Raw genomic sequence first — 15,244 nt, forward strand, 5'->3', positions numbered from 1 at the left:
TGTACAAATAATGTTTTTCATTTTTCTTCCTTGATGGATTCTGGCACCCCCAGCAACAGTTGCTCGCACCCCAAAGAGTGTGTATGTATGTGTGTGTGTTGTGGCATCCTCCAGACCACGAGGGGGCGTCCGCCCTGGTTATGTTGGGGGCCTCGGGTAAAGGGCTTGGAAGCCCAGACCTGTAGGGACCCGTGGCCACCGCCAGGCGGCGCCCCGGTGCCTCGATATCCCTAGAGCCCAGCACTTCCGTCACACCAGGAAGTGCTGGGGGGAAGACGACAGGGGACACCTGGGCGGCTTCCGTGTGCGCAGCCGGCACTTCCGCCACACTGGGGCGTGTCTGCGGAGGAGTGCCGGGAAGCAGCTGGAGCCCATCCGGGTTCCTATTTAAGGGGCCGCCTCCCTCCAGTCGATGACAAGAGTCGGGTGGAAGAGTGGCAACGTCTGGAGAAGGGAGGAGGCGGTAAGAAGAAAAGAGAGAGAGATAGAGAGGAAAAAGAGAAGAAGAAAGAGAAGGCATTGGAGTGGCCTGGACCGAAGGTTATTGGGGATTAGTGAGCTAAATTGTAAAGAAGGATGAAAAATAAACATGTGTTTGTGGGTGACATTAACGTGTCTGCCTGTCTGTGTCCGGGGCAAGGTTCACAGTGTGTATATGTATATATGTAGATATGTATGTATATGTATATATATATGTTTATATATGTGTGTGTGTATATATATATATATATATATTGTCACAAGAACGAGACATTGACAGATAAAGAGTTGGGGCAGCCACCCGTATATTGTGGTATCCTGGCTGCAAAAGTCGTTTTCTTTAACAAAATACAGAGCACTGAAGTGCACACAACCGAGTCCAAAACAAGACTAAAGAAACAAAGGAAAAGGGGCAGGTTTTAAAGGGGGAGACAGGAAGTGAGGTCGTATGGATCCGGCACGTGGTCTTCCACCATTGGCTCGTAGCCGGAGGTGACATCAGAGGGACTGGAGCTGGTGTGGCCGACTTCCATTGGCTCAGTCCCGGAAGTGATGTCAGGTGATCCAGGTGAAATCCCGGGGATGGTCTACAGGCAAGGGAGAAAAAGAGTCAGTGCACTCTGCCACACCCGGCATGCCTCGAACTGCCTTCACTCAAGCCCTTTAGCTGCCTCCCATGCGCGTGTGTGACAAGGCCCCCTTAGCCCAGACCCGGCGGGTCGGGCGACCTAACCGAGAGGTCGTGAACCCGAGAAAGAGCATCAGCGTTGGCGTGGAGAGCGCCCGGCGATGAACGGCGAAAACTTATGCGGCTGCAGGTCAAGAAACCACCGGGTGCCCCGCGGATTCGACTCCTTGTGGAGGGCCATCCACTGTAGGTGTGCATGGTCCGTGACAAGGGTGAATTCCGCCCAACAGGTAGTACCTCAGCTGAGTAATCGCCCATTTAATCGCCAGAGCCTCCCTCTCCACCGCAGCATACCTGGTCTCCCGGTCCAACAGTTTCCGGCTCAGGAACATGATGGGGTGCTCCACACCATCGACGCTTTGGCTCAGCACGGCGCCCAGGCCTGTGTCCGAAGCGTCCGTCTGGAGGATGAAAGGCAAAGAAAAGTTAGGTGCCATCAAAACAGGTGTGGACGTAAGGGCCTGCTTTAAGTCACTAAATGCAGCGCCTGTTTTTCAGTCCATACCACAATGTTCGGGGCCCTCTTCTTTGTTAAATCAGTCAAGGCGCCGCTCTCTCCGAAAACCGGGTACAAACCGGCGGTAGTACCCGCTAACCGAAAGGCTTGGACTTGCCGCTTGGTTGTGGACGGGCCATTTCAGAATGGCATCAATTTTGGAGCACTGTGGCCTTACGGTACCCGACCCACCAGGTAGCCTAAATATTTGGCTCGCTTAATCCAAGAAGCATTTCTTGGGGATTAATCCGAGCCCGCCTCACCAAGTGTCCGTAATACCGCTTGGACATGCTGTAGGTGTTCCTTCCATGTGCTGGAATAGATGACCACGTCATCCAGGTAGGCAGCACTGTATGAGTTATGAGGCGAAGCACTTTGTCCACCAGGCGCTGAAAGGTTGCTGGAGCCCGTGTAACCCAAATGGAAGGACACGATACTGCCAGTGTCCGCTAGGGGTACTAAACGCGGTTTTTCCTTGCGGGTCCGTAAAAGGACCCTGCCAGTACCCTTTCGTCATGTCAAGTGTGGTCAGGTATTGAGCCTGTCCAAGCCTCTCGAGGAGGTCGTCCACGCGTGGCATTGGATAAGCATCAAATTGGGAGACTTGATTAAGCCGGCGGAAGTCATTGCAGAACCTCCAACTTCCGTCAGGCTTACCGGCGAGCACAATGGGGCTGGACCAGGGACTATAACTTTCCTCAATCACACCTAGCTCCAGCATGCGCTTGATCTCAAGCTCCACTTCAGCCTTTTTTGCCTCGGGAAGACGATCACGGCGTTCTCGGACAACAACACCGGGCTCTGTCACGATGTTTTGCTCAATCAGAGAGGTCCTTCCGGGGTTCTCACTGACTACCTCCCGAGCGGTCCGGATAACTGTTTCCAGCTCCTGCCGCTGTCTGGGACTTAAGTCCGTGCGGTTAAGGTCGTGTGTGTGGCGAAGAGTGGCGGGGCTGGCGGAGGAGGGATCGGGGTCCCTGTCCTTCCACGGTTTCAGCAGGTTCACATGATAAACCCGCTCCTTTGGCGGCGATTGGGTTGACTCACCAAATAGTCGACCAGTCCCTTCCTCTCCTTAACCGTAGGGGCCCTGCCAGTGGGCAAGCAATTTAGAGTGGGAGGTAGGCACTAGGACCATGACCCGATCTCCCGGGCGGAACTCCCGAAGAGACGTGCCGCGGTTGTAGTACCGGCCTGTGCTGCTTGAGCCTCCTCCATGTGACTTTTAAGGACAGGCCGAATTTTTCCAAATCTATCGCGTAACTGCGCGATATATTCCAGTATGTTTGTGGAGGGAAGAGCCTCTTCTTCCCAGCCTTCTTTCAAAATATCTAATATGCCCGAGGTTGTCGCCCGTATAGTAGTTCAAAGGGGAGAACCCGTGGAGGCTTGTGGGACTTCCGATAGGCAAAAGGACGAGGGGTAGGAGCTGATCCCAGTTCCTTCCATCCTCGCTGACCACCTTACGCAGCATTTGCTTGAGAGTTTGATTAAACCTCTCTACTAATCCGTCGGTTTGAGGATGATACACGAGGTCTTTAAATGCTTTATTTTCAGTAATCTGGCAGTCTCCTTGAGCGTTTCCGAGGTGAAGGGGTCCCCTGGTCTGTCAAGACTTCTTTGGGGATCCCCACGCGAATACCCCTAGTAATTCCCGTGCGATGGCTTTAGAGGTAGCTGGCGCAACGGAACAGCTTCGGGTATCGTGTAGCGTAATCCACGAGGACTAAAATGTACTTGTGTCCTCGGGCTGAGGGCTCCAGGGTCCCACCAGGTCGACCCCGATTCTGTGGAAGGGAACGTCAATCAGTGGAATAGGAATGAGAGGAGCACGGTCCCTCCTAGGAATTTGTCGCAGTTGACACTCCGGGCAGGAAGCGCCAAAAGCGGCGAACCTCCTCATTAATTCCTGGCCAGTAGAAACGGAGCTTGATCCGCTCCAGAGTTTTTTCGGTGCCCAGGTGGCCACCTAGGAGGTGGGCGTGTGCTAGCTCACAGACCTGCCGCCGGAAGGTACGCTGCACTAGCAGCAGCCTCGTCTCCTGCCCGTCATGCATTGCTACACGGTAAAGGAGGTCATTATCTAGCACAAAGTAGGGGCCCTGTGGCATCGACTGATTAGTGCGCTGGCCATTGACAAGGACCACTGCATTTTTTACAAACTTCAGGGAGTCATCATTCCATTGCTCCCTTCTAAAAGAAGCCGGCGTTTCTTTAAATTGGAACCGCAACACGGAGAGAGGGTCAGCGTCGACCTCAATGGGCGTGGTTTCTCCCGCTCCGCCGGCGTTGGTGGATGGCGTGTTAGCCCGCGGCGGCCGGGGTTGCCACGTCAGTCAGGGCGACTGCCGTTCTCTCTGCCGGCTGATTACACGGCGTGGAGGCAGCTTGAGACGGGTTATCTCCGTCCATAACGAGGCCCAAATTAACCCCGGGAGTTGTATGTGTCTCACCGCTTTTGATTTTAGACCAGTCCCGCCCTAGTATCACCGGGTGTGGAGGATCAGGTAGGACGGCTACGGTGAGCTTCTGAACTGACCCTCCGTAACTGATGACACAGCGGCGGACCTGTACCAGCGGATGTCTCCGTGGACACAGGTTATACCGGTCTTAAATTTAGCCACTGTTGCGGTTGCACAAAGCGGCGGGCAACAATTGAAATGTTGCTGCGGTCGAACAAACCTGTGGTCTTGTGTCCGTTGACGATCACCACGCCAGTATGTGGGACCGCCAACGGATTAGCCAGAGCACACCAACCCCTCCTCACCCTCCACCTGCATTCCTCCTTGCCTCCAAGCGGTTTGCGCCCTGCCCGCGGACGCCAATCGAGCTCGGATTGTACAGGGTGGGGCTAGGTCTTGGAACGCACCCGGCTGAGTTTGACATGAGGACGGTTCTGCTCCCCTAGAGTGTGAGGCCGCCTCTGCGTCTCCATAAGCTCTATGAGCTCAGCCATGTTCTTGAACCGCCGCCCCAAACCGGCTGGGTGAAGCCACGGGAAGCGCTTCCAGGAGCAGATAGCAAGCTACCTGCTCTATTATTTGGTAGGGCGTGTTTTCAAATGGCCGTAGCCAATGCCCTACCATTGCCCATAAGGACCAGGCTTGTTTGTTGGTTGGCCGTCAGGGTCCAACCTCCATGTTTTATTTTATTCACCTGCCAGTCTGGGGCACCCCTAGGTGGTAAATGGGGCTTTGGTTTCGCAGGGAGGCAGGCACTCTCCCCCAAGAGAGCATACTGAGTCCCTTTTGCCTCCCCCCTCCAGGGCAGCCCAATTCTGTGAGCCCCACCCGCACACTCCTGGCCACTCCAGATGGGCTAGTTATGAGTGCCGGGAGCGGAGCCCGCACCGGGTCACGCCGAACCACGGGGCACCCTCCCCGCCTGAATACTCGGCCCCGGTACGCTCCCACCTGGGTATATTGCAGGTCCTGTCCCCTTCTCCTCCGGGACTTCTCCATCCTGCCGACTACGCCACTGTCACAAGAACGAGACATTGACAGATAAAGAGTTGGGGCAGCCACCCGTATATTGTGGTATCCTGGCTGCAAAAGTCGTTTTTCTTTAACAAAATACAGAGCACTGAAGTGCACACAACCGAGTCCAAAACAAGACTAAAGAAACAAAGGAAAAGGGGCAGGTTTTAAAGGGGGAGACAGGAAGTGAGGTCGTATGGATCCGCACGTGGTCTTCCACCATTGGCTCAGTAGCGGAGGTGACATCAGAGGGACTGGAGCTGGTGTGGCCGACTTCCATTGGCTCAGTCCCGGAAGTGATGTCAGGTGATCCAGGTGAAATCCCCCGGGGATGGTCTACAGGCAAGGGAGAAAAAGAGTCAGTGCACTCTGCCACACCCCGGCATGCCTCCGAACTGCCTTCACTCAAGCCCTTTAGCTGCCTCCCATGCGCACGTGTGTGACAATATATATATATATATGTATTTCTGTGTATATATCAGTCCTCAAGGTTTTTTGAAAAGACTTCCGGTTGAGTGAACGCTGGCGGGACTGATCGCCGCTGCTCGCCGGTACAGTAATTAGAATATTGATTTTGTTAGGACTTGTGATTTTGATGGTATTTCTTTTGCCATATTGCTGACATCTCTGCGTGGCTATATATGCTATATGCTATATACTATATGCTGTGTCTGCATTTAGCTTCAGCCTAACCTCCGTTTCGTCTGAAAATTACCAGTTTATTCTCTGCACGTCTGAGCTGCTTGCGGCCTCCTCGCCTACAATGTGGACTGGTAGGATTTTTGCTTGGTTGTTTGTTTGGAGTCTTCTGTCGCTCGTTATTCAACCTGCGACTGGCCTCCTCCAGTACCCAGCTGCTGAGTTGCTTCGACTGCGTCTTCTCCAGTCTGTGCCTTTGCTGTCGGTGCTATATTTCGACCCGACGTCATACTTCTCCTCGTCGGAGATACATCCATCGTGGGTCCCACCGGAGATTCCGAACGGACGCCTCGAAAGGAATTAACTCTTTTTGGTCTGATTTTCGGCACCCTCCACATAACACAGATAGGAACGCTGACCATAGCGTGTTGGCCAGCTTAGCTCGGTCGACTAACACCACTGTCAAATGCGACAGCAACATTGTCAGCTTTGCTCTATTGAACATCCGCTCACTTATGAGCAAGGGACATCTCATTCAGGATTTCCTCATTGACCGTAAGTTTGACTTTCTCTGTTTAACTGAGACTTGGCAGCAACCTCAAGACTTTTCACAACTTAATGAATGCACCCCCCCGGGGTTTGTTTACACTTGTCAACCCTGTGCATCTGGCCGTGGAGGAGGTGTCGCGATAATTTATCGAGAAGTGGAAAGTCCTGCCGTTGCCTGCTCCTGCTGTTAGCTCTTTTGAATCGACTGTGTGTCAACTGTCTGGGCCAGTTCCAACCATCATTGCAACTGTCTACCGTCCTCCTAAGTCTAACAACATTTTTTGAACGATCTTGCTACCTTCCTTACCAATCTATCTGTAATTACTCCAAATATAATTCTGCTGGGGGATTTTAATATACATCTGGACAATATCAATATCCCTCTCACTAGAGACTTTTTATCTTGCCTGGAGAGTTTTGGATACCAGCAGCACACTGATGTTCCTACCCATTGTAAAGGACATATCTTGGACCTGATTTGCTGCTCTGGTGTTGTTCCTTTTGATCTTACAGCAGATGAACTCACTATAACCGACCACTTTCTCCTCTCATTCAATGCTAAACTTACCTTTTCTGTTCCTAAGCTTCCACATTTCATAGCCTTTCGTAACATTAAGAATATCAACTTGAATTTGCTGTCTTCTAGAATTGATTCGCAAATGGACTTTTATAATTTATCCTCTCCCATAGAACTGGTCTCATATTATGACACTTGTCTTAATGGTATTCTTAATTCTCTGGCTCCGCTAAAACCAGATCTGTTTCTTTTTCCTTTTCTGCCCCTGGTTTACGCCTGAACTTCGCTTCTGAAAGCTAAAGGCAGGCAACTTGAAAGGTTGTTTAAAAACCAGACTCTTTGTCCACAAAGAGATGTATAAAATCATCTACTCTACTACAAGGATTGTATAGCTCAAACCAAATCTAATTATTACACTCAGTTAATTACTAGTAATACAGGTAACACCAAGTCTTTGTTTTCTTTACTTAATAATGTTACACAACCTCCAGACTCTTTACCATCTCACCTTCACTCAACTGCCTTCTGTAATTCTCTTATGTCTTTTTTCAATGAGAAAATCCAAAAGATACATCAGCACCTTGGTTCTGTATTTCTTCTGAACTACACTCACCTATTCACTGTTTCTCTTCTTTCCAGCTTCCCACTTCCTCTGAAATCTCAGATCTCATCTGCAAATCCAAGTCATCTACTTGTCAGCTGGACCCCCTGCCTACAGTTTTGGTTAAAGCCTGCCTCCCCTCTCTAGTCCCTCTTATTTCTGCCATCATTCACTCTTCTCTTACTACTGGTATTATTCCCTCATCTTTCAAAACTGCTGCTATAACCCCAATATTAAAAAAACCTGGTTGTGATCCTACTAATTTCAATCATTTTCCCCATTTCTAACTTGCCCTTTATCTCCAAAATTCTTGAAAAAATAGTAGCTATCCAACTTCACACCCACTTGTCTCACAATAATCTATATGACAAGTTCCAGTCTGGTTTTCGCCCCTTCATAGTACAGAAACAGCACTTGTTAAAATTACTAATGACCTCCTTATGGCTGCTGATTCTGGTCTAATCACTATTCTCATCCTTCTTGATCTGAGTGCGGCCTTTGATACTATTTGTCATACCACTCTCCTTAATAGATTATCTTTGATTGGCATTACTCACACTCCACTTGATTGGTTTAGATCTTACCTTTCAGGCCGCACTCAGTTCATACAGCTTAAAACTTTCACATCCCAACCCACCACTGTTACTTCTGGTGTGCCCCAAGGCTCTGTCCTGGGGCCTCTTCTTTTTATTATTTACCTTCTTCCCCTTGGCAATATTTTTCGCAAATATAACATTAATTTTCACTGTTATGCTGATGACACCCAGCTCTACCTTGCTGGTAAACCCACCTCCTCTTTTCCACCACCCTCACTTATTGATTGCATTTCTGAAATTAAATCCTGGTTCTCTTCAAATTTTCTTAAATTAAACAGTGACAAAACTGAGGTTCTCCTCATTGGTTCAAAATCATCATTATCCAAAACCAATAATCTTTCTTTTATTATTGATAACTCTGTTGTTTCCCCATCATCTCAGGTCAAGAGTCTGGGTGTCATCCTCGACAGTACTCTATCTTTTCAATGTCACATTAATAACATCACCCGGTCTGCTTACTTCCACTTACGTAATATTAATCGCATTCGTCCCTCCCTCACTCCTCAAACTACTGCCATTCTTGTTCATAGTCTTGTCACTTCTCGGCTGGACTACTGCAATTCACTCCTCTTTGGTCTCCCTAATAAATCTCTTCACAAGCTTCAGTTAGTCCAGAATTCTGCAGCACGTATCATCACTGGAATCCCATCTTTTCACCATATTACTCCGGTCTTGCAGCAGCTTCATTGGCTCCCGATCAAGTTTCGTATTGATTTTAAGATTCTGCTACTAACTTTTAAGGCCATCCATAACCTCGCACCTCCATATCTGTCTGACCTTCTACATGTTGCCATTCCATCCCGTAACCTTAGATCCTCTTCCTCCACCCATCTGACCGTCCCTCTCGCCCGTCTAACCACCATGGGGAGCAGAGCTTTCAGCCGTTCTGCTCCCAAGCACTGGAACTCATTACCTGCGGATCTCCGAAATATCAAATCATATTCATCTTTCAAATGTAAACTTAAAACACATTTGTTTAAAATGGCTTTTCTTCTTCCTCCTAATTATAGTGGTTTTGTTTGGTTTTAATTTTTAGATTTTCTGATGTTTTAAGTTGTTTATAATTGTGTTTTGTATTTATTTATTTATTTATTTGTTTGTTTGTTCGGTGTCCTTGAGTTCTCTGAAAGGCTTGTATAAATAAAATGTATTATTATTATATGTGTGTGTATGTATGTATGTGTGTATATGTATATGTATATATATATATATATAGTGATATTTGGCCGGCTTATCATCCCGGCCAATACCCCCAGGCCAGATGGAGCCCTCCTGCAGTATGGAGGTGCCCCGAAGACCAGCAGGGAATCATGGACGATGTACTTTTTATTCTCAGCCCTGCTGGATACCTCAGGGGCCGCAAGAGGGTGCTGCAGGGAGGACCGAGGACTCATTTGTGCCCTATGACCCAGAAGCTCATCATAAGAAGAGCGACGGGCTTCTGGGGTGAAGAAAAGAACTTTTACCTGACCCGGAAGTGATTGAGGATCACATGGACTGGGGATTGAGAACACTACCGGGTCAGGGATTATAAAAGGACTGTGGGAGCTCCCAGAGGGCGAGCTGAGCTGGGTGGAAGGGTGGCAACGCGTCTGGGAGCTGGAGGATTGTGTTTATTGAATTATTGTGTGTATTTATATGAGTATTGTGGTGGAGAGTGTGCTTTGTGCACTGTGGAGATTAAATAAAGTCAACTGTTGGACTTTTACCTGGTGTCTGGAGTCGTAGACAGGGGTTCAAGGGAGCGAGAGCGCCCCCTATCTACCACAATATATGTATGTATGTATGTGTGTGTGTATATATATATATGTGTATATGTATATATGTATGGATATGTATATATATATATATATGTTTATATGTGTGTGTGTGTATACTGTATATATATATATATATATATATATATATATATATATGACAGCAACACTCATCACTCACAACAGTGACAAAACAATTACATTGACAATCATGTTACGTTATTTTCAAAATGTTTCCTTTTCTTTTCCATTACTTCTTTAACACACTACTTCTCCATGCTGAAGCGGGTATTTTACTAGTATATATATATATATATATATATATATATATATATATATATATATATATACTCAGCAAAAAGAAACATCCTCTGACTTTCAACTGTTTTACTTTCAGTAAACTTAATGTGTAAATATTTGTATGAACAGTAAAAGAGTCAACACCATAAGACATAAACTAAAAATGTTTCACAATGTGTCCCTGAATGAAGGGAGGCTCAAAATCAAAAGTACCAGTCAGTATCTGGTGTGGCCACCAGCTGCTTGAAGTACTGCAGTGCATCTCCTCCTCATGGACTGGACCAGATTTGTCAGTTCTTGCTGTGAGATGTTACCCCACTCTTCCACCAAGGCACCTGCAAGTTCCTGGACATTTCTGGGGGGAATGGCCCTAGCCCTCACCCTGCGATGCAACAGGTCCTAGACGTGCTCAATGGGATTGAGATCCGGGCTCTTCCACTGCGAGGATGATCAGTTGTCCTTCCTGTCTCCTGTAGCGCTGTCTTAGGCGTCTCACAGTGCGGACATGGCAATTTATTGCCCTAGCCACATCAGCAGTCCTCATGCCTCCCTGCAGCATGCCTAATGCACGTTCACGCAGATGAGTAGGGACCCTGGGAATCTTTCTTTGGGTGTTTTTCACAGTCGGTAGACAAGTCTCTTTAGTGTCCTGCATTTTTAGAACTGTGACCTTAAATGCCTACTTTCTGTAAGCTGTTAAGGTCTTAACAACCATTCCACAGGTGCATGTTAATTAATTGATTATGGTTAATTGAACATGCATGGAAAACATTGTTTAAACCCTTTACAATGAAGATCTGTAAAGTTATTTGGATTTTTAAAACATTATTGTTGAAATACACAGTCCTGAAAAAGGGGCGTTTTTTTTTGCTGAGTATATATATATATATATATATATATATAGATATAGATATAGATATAGATATAGATATATAGATTATATAGATAGATATATACATATAGATAGATATATAAAAACAGCAACATTTATTTATATAGCACATTTTCATTTAAAAAAATGTAGCTCAAAGTGCTTTACAAAATGAAGAATAGAAAAATAGAAGACACAATAAAAAATAAAAATTAGTCAACATTAATTAACATAGAATAAGTAAGGTCCGATGGCCAGGGTGGACAGAAAAACAAAAAAACTCCAGATGGCTGGAGAAAAAAAATTAAATCTGCAGGGATTCCAGACCAAGAGATGCAGTCCCTCTATATATATATATATATATATATATATATATAGATAGATAGATATACTCATAACAATGGCAAAAAATTACATTGTCAATCATGTTACATTATTATTAAAATGTTTCCTTTTCTTTTTCATTACTTCTTTAACACACTACTTCTCCGCTGCGAAGCGCGGGTATTTTGCTAGTCTTTAATATATGTTTAAACATCTATTATATGTATCTTGTTTTGTTCCTGCTCTCTTCCTTCTACTCAGGATATTCTACTTTTTTCCATTATTAAATATGATAGTATTTATTACTGCAGAATGAAAATGCCTGCATTTGCCCCTCATGTGAATTAATGTTTCAGGTATTGTATACTGTATAATTTCTTCAGCGTACCGTTACATCCCCTAGAGGGCACTGTAGTCTTTTAAAAGTATGCAAATAGACTACAAGGAGAGGGAAAGAATGGAGACAGGTGGTTTCTTCAAGGGGAAGTATGAGGGTTGCCGTAATGTGTGCTAAACCAAGCTGGTTGCCTCCAAGTCTACTTTTTGGTACCAGAGTAACGAGAGTAAAGACATGGCTATACTCCTTCATGTATACGTCAACTCTCACTTACATTCGCTGAGTGGGAGAAAGTGTTCAAGAACTACATGGTTGTCGTTAATGTTACGTACATGGTAAAACATATAAGCTGGGAAAACTCTCTGTTTGGTTATAGTACAAAGGCCACATCATTTTCACCTTAAAAATGCAATTATAGATTTAGGGGCTCCTTTAAACTATGCCGCGAATACAATCAGTCATAGGTAAGCATGGAGTACTAGGGTGTTGTGTCATGTTAGCCATTGTGAATGTAGTGAGAAGTCAACAAAAATGACAACTTTTATTGGCTAACTAAAAAGCTGGTACCACTGGTAATAGTATTTACTTAATACATAAAAGATCAGCAAATTAATATAATGGTGAGACATGTTCAATACTGGTACATGAGACCAAAGCCCATCATTATCTGCATTTACAGCAGGGAATAACAATCTCTACAAAGTGGAATGCATAATCAACAATTTATGTACAATTTAGAGATAGGATGTACCATAGGTACAGGAGAAGACATCTCCTGGCCCTAAGATGGTATATGGTCACTGGAAGAAATATAAGGGATTGTGATGTCTCAGTAATAGTGCAGACAGCAGGAAACCTGCCTAGGGAACCTGGTCCTTTGAATGTTACTCAAGGACCAAGGATGCACTACTATCTGAGGCAAGACCACTCTGTGGCTTGGTGTGCCTGAGACTATGTAGTATTAGCCACCAGACCATGCAAGTAATTATAGGATCACACAAATATTTATGGGATTGCGATTAAAACCCAATTCAGTCAGAGCTCAAGTGAATTAAGAGTCTGGAGGATGTATGAAGGCAAGCATTTGGGAACAGGAAAAATAGACCAAAACAGAGAGAGAATGAGAAGTGTGTGATACATTTTAACATTCCCATATTTAGTGTTTGCCAAATTTAACATTTTTCAGATGCTGTTTTTGATCATAAAAAAACTGTTACCTGAACAAGCACACATCTTTTAAAGATATGTTCACAATGCAGATAACAGAGACTCTGTTCCAAGTTTTGATGTGACATTTGTTTGTACAGAAACTGAATCAATTCTGACTGTGCTTCACAAGCATAACATGCATTAAAACTGTTTTGTCTTACAGATACAACCTAACAGATCGATGCAGGTTGCTGCATTCAGTTCAGGACATCTGCAAACTCATCTACTCAGGAGGGCAAGAAAGAGAAATAGGAAAGGAAAAGCTACAGCTGTTGAATTGATTACAGGTTTCACTGCCATGTATGTACTGTATGTAGAAACCTGTGACCAAAAGAGAAGAGCCAGGAGTGCTGGGAGTCCAATGTTGATATTCTGGAGGCAAAACGCGGTTATAAAAGTAGAGTATATAATTTCTGAAAAGTTGTAGTTCCACATTATTTTCCGCTGATCAAAATTCTCTAAACAGATCAGAAATGTGTCACACATAGATTAAAACTGAGAACTGAGATGCAGTGTGAAAATATCCTATTTGTTTTTAAAACAAAATGCAAAGTTGCATATGTCACATTGTAATCAGGCATCAGGCTCCTGTGGTTTAACAATGGTGCCATTGCTGTCAACAACTCAGCGGCTTTCATTAAAAGGAATAACAATCCAAAACTACAAAATTGACAATAATTCCACAAATAAAAATAATGTATCAGGACAAGTTCAAACTGGATCATAAATCTCAAAAACATCTGCAGTGAATCTTAAAAAAGTAAATAAAAACTTAGAGTAAACAAAGACCGGTACTAATTGACATCGAATCTGACATATTAGTGACAGTTTCCTTCTTTTAACATTTCTTTAGTTAGTTCCTAAACAAATTGTAAATGGGGGTTCTACGATAATTAATTGAAAAATCCAAACAGACGTCTGTTATAGGAAATGGTTCTGACACTGGTCTACCTTGTTTCCCTGTAAAAGTCTAAATAAACCTTGTTGTCTTCCTCAGAGTCAATCAAGCAGATCACCATTCCAGTGAACTCTTGAAAAAACTAGGTCAAGTCATTCCCTCCCTATGAAGTTCCAGAAAAATCTCTTCTGAACATCTCATGGTGGCAGTAGACTTGTTATAGGAAATGGTTCTGACACTTGCTATCTTGCTTGCCTGTAAAAGAAAAAACAAACCTTCCCGTCTTTCTCCTAGTCCTAACCTATATCTTCCTCTTGCGTGAGTGCTCATGCAGATTACCACTCCAGTGAACTATAGAAAAAAGCAGGTCAAGTCATTCCCTCCCTATAAAGTTCTGAATATCTTCTGAGCATCTCATTGTGGCAGTAGGTGTTTCTGCACCCTTGATGGGCTACCTTCCATTGGTGGGTAGGCATCCAAGGACTTCTAGACTCTTCATAACAGGCAGCTAGCTACTGTAGGTTACATCTTCGAGCCTCAGAAAATTCAGGTTTCTGTCAGCTCCTACTCACCTGGCCAAGTCCAGACTCACTTTCCTAGTAGGTGGTTGTTGGCAAGACTCCAAGACCAGGCTGTTTCTAATGAGTTTGCACACAGTTTTTTGTGAGGAACTTGCAGATTTGGGTGCGACTGCCAATCCTAATGTGATGTGGGAGACCTTCCATGACAAGACCCTGAAAGTTGCTGAGGGTTGTGTTGGTGTTACCAGTGTTCTCAGAAGGAGCTGTTTCATCTCACAGGGCACCCTGGACATCGTTGAGATGAGTCACAGCGCACAGCTCAATGGAAACTCTGGTCTGTACTGGGAACTGAGAAGGATGGTTGCGAGGGCACCGAGGGCAGATAAAAAGGCGTTTGTTAGAGGAATCTATGAGCAAGTGACACACTTCTCCAGGCTGGTGGTAAGGCTGCCCTCCTGGCATTGCAAGCAATCTTTGCTTCCATTTGGGAGACTGGCATCATCCCAACTGACTGGAAAACGGGACTTGTTATCCCTGTCTGGAAAGGGAAGGTTGATCGCCTGGATTGCAGCAACTACAGAGGGATAACACTTCTCTCTGTGCTGGGTAAGGTCCTTGCTAGGGTTGTCCTCAATAGAATCCGTGATCACTTGCTCACATACCAGTGACTGGAACAGTCTGGTTTTACGCCTAAGAAGTCAACCATCGAGCGCATCCTGGCACTGAGGTTTTTTATGGATAGCAAATGTGAATATCGGCAGAGTTTCTTTTCAGCCTTTGTCGATTTTCGTAATGCATTTGACTCAGTTGATCGAGCTGCCCTGTGGGAAATCCTGAGGGTTCGCGGGATCCCCTCAAGGTTGCTGGCTATCATGGCCAGCCAATACACTGGTACTGTGAGTGCTGTGCAGAGTGGAGGCAGAACCTCTGTGTTTTTATTAGTTGATCCTAATTTTTGGGGACCCGAGTGGCTGGACCAGGCCAA

This window comes from Polypterus senegalus, chromosome 7, assembly GCF_016835505.1.
Source record: "Polypterus senegalus isolate Bchr_013 chromosome 7, ASM1683550v1, whole genome shotgun sequence".
Lineage (NCBI taxonomy): Eukaryota > Metazoa > Chordata > Cladistia > Polypteriformes > Polypteridae > Polypterus > Polypterus senegalus.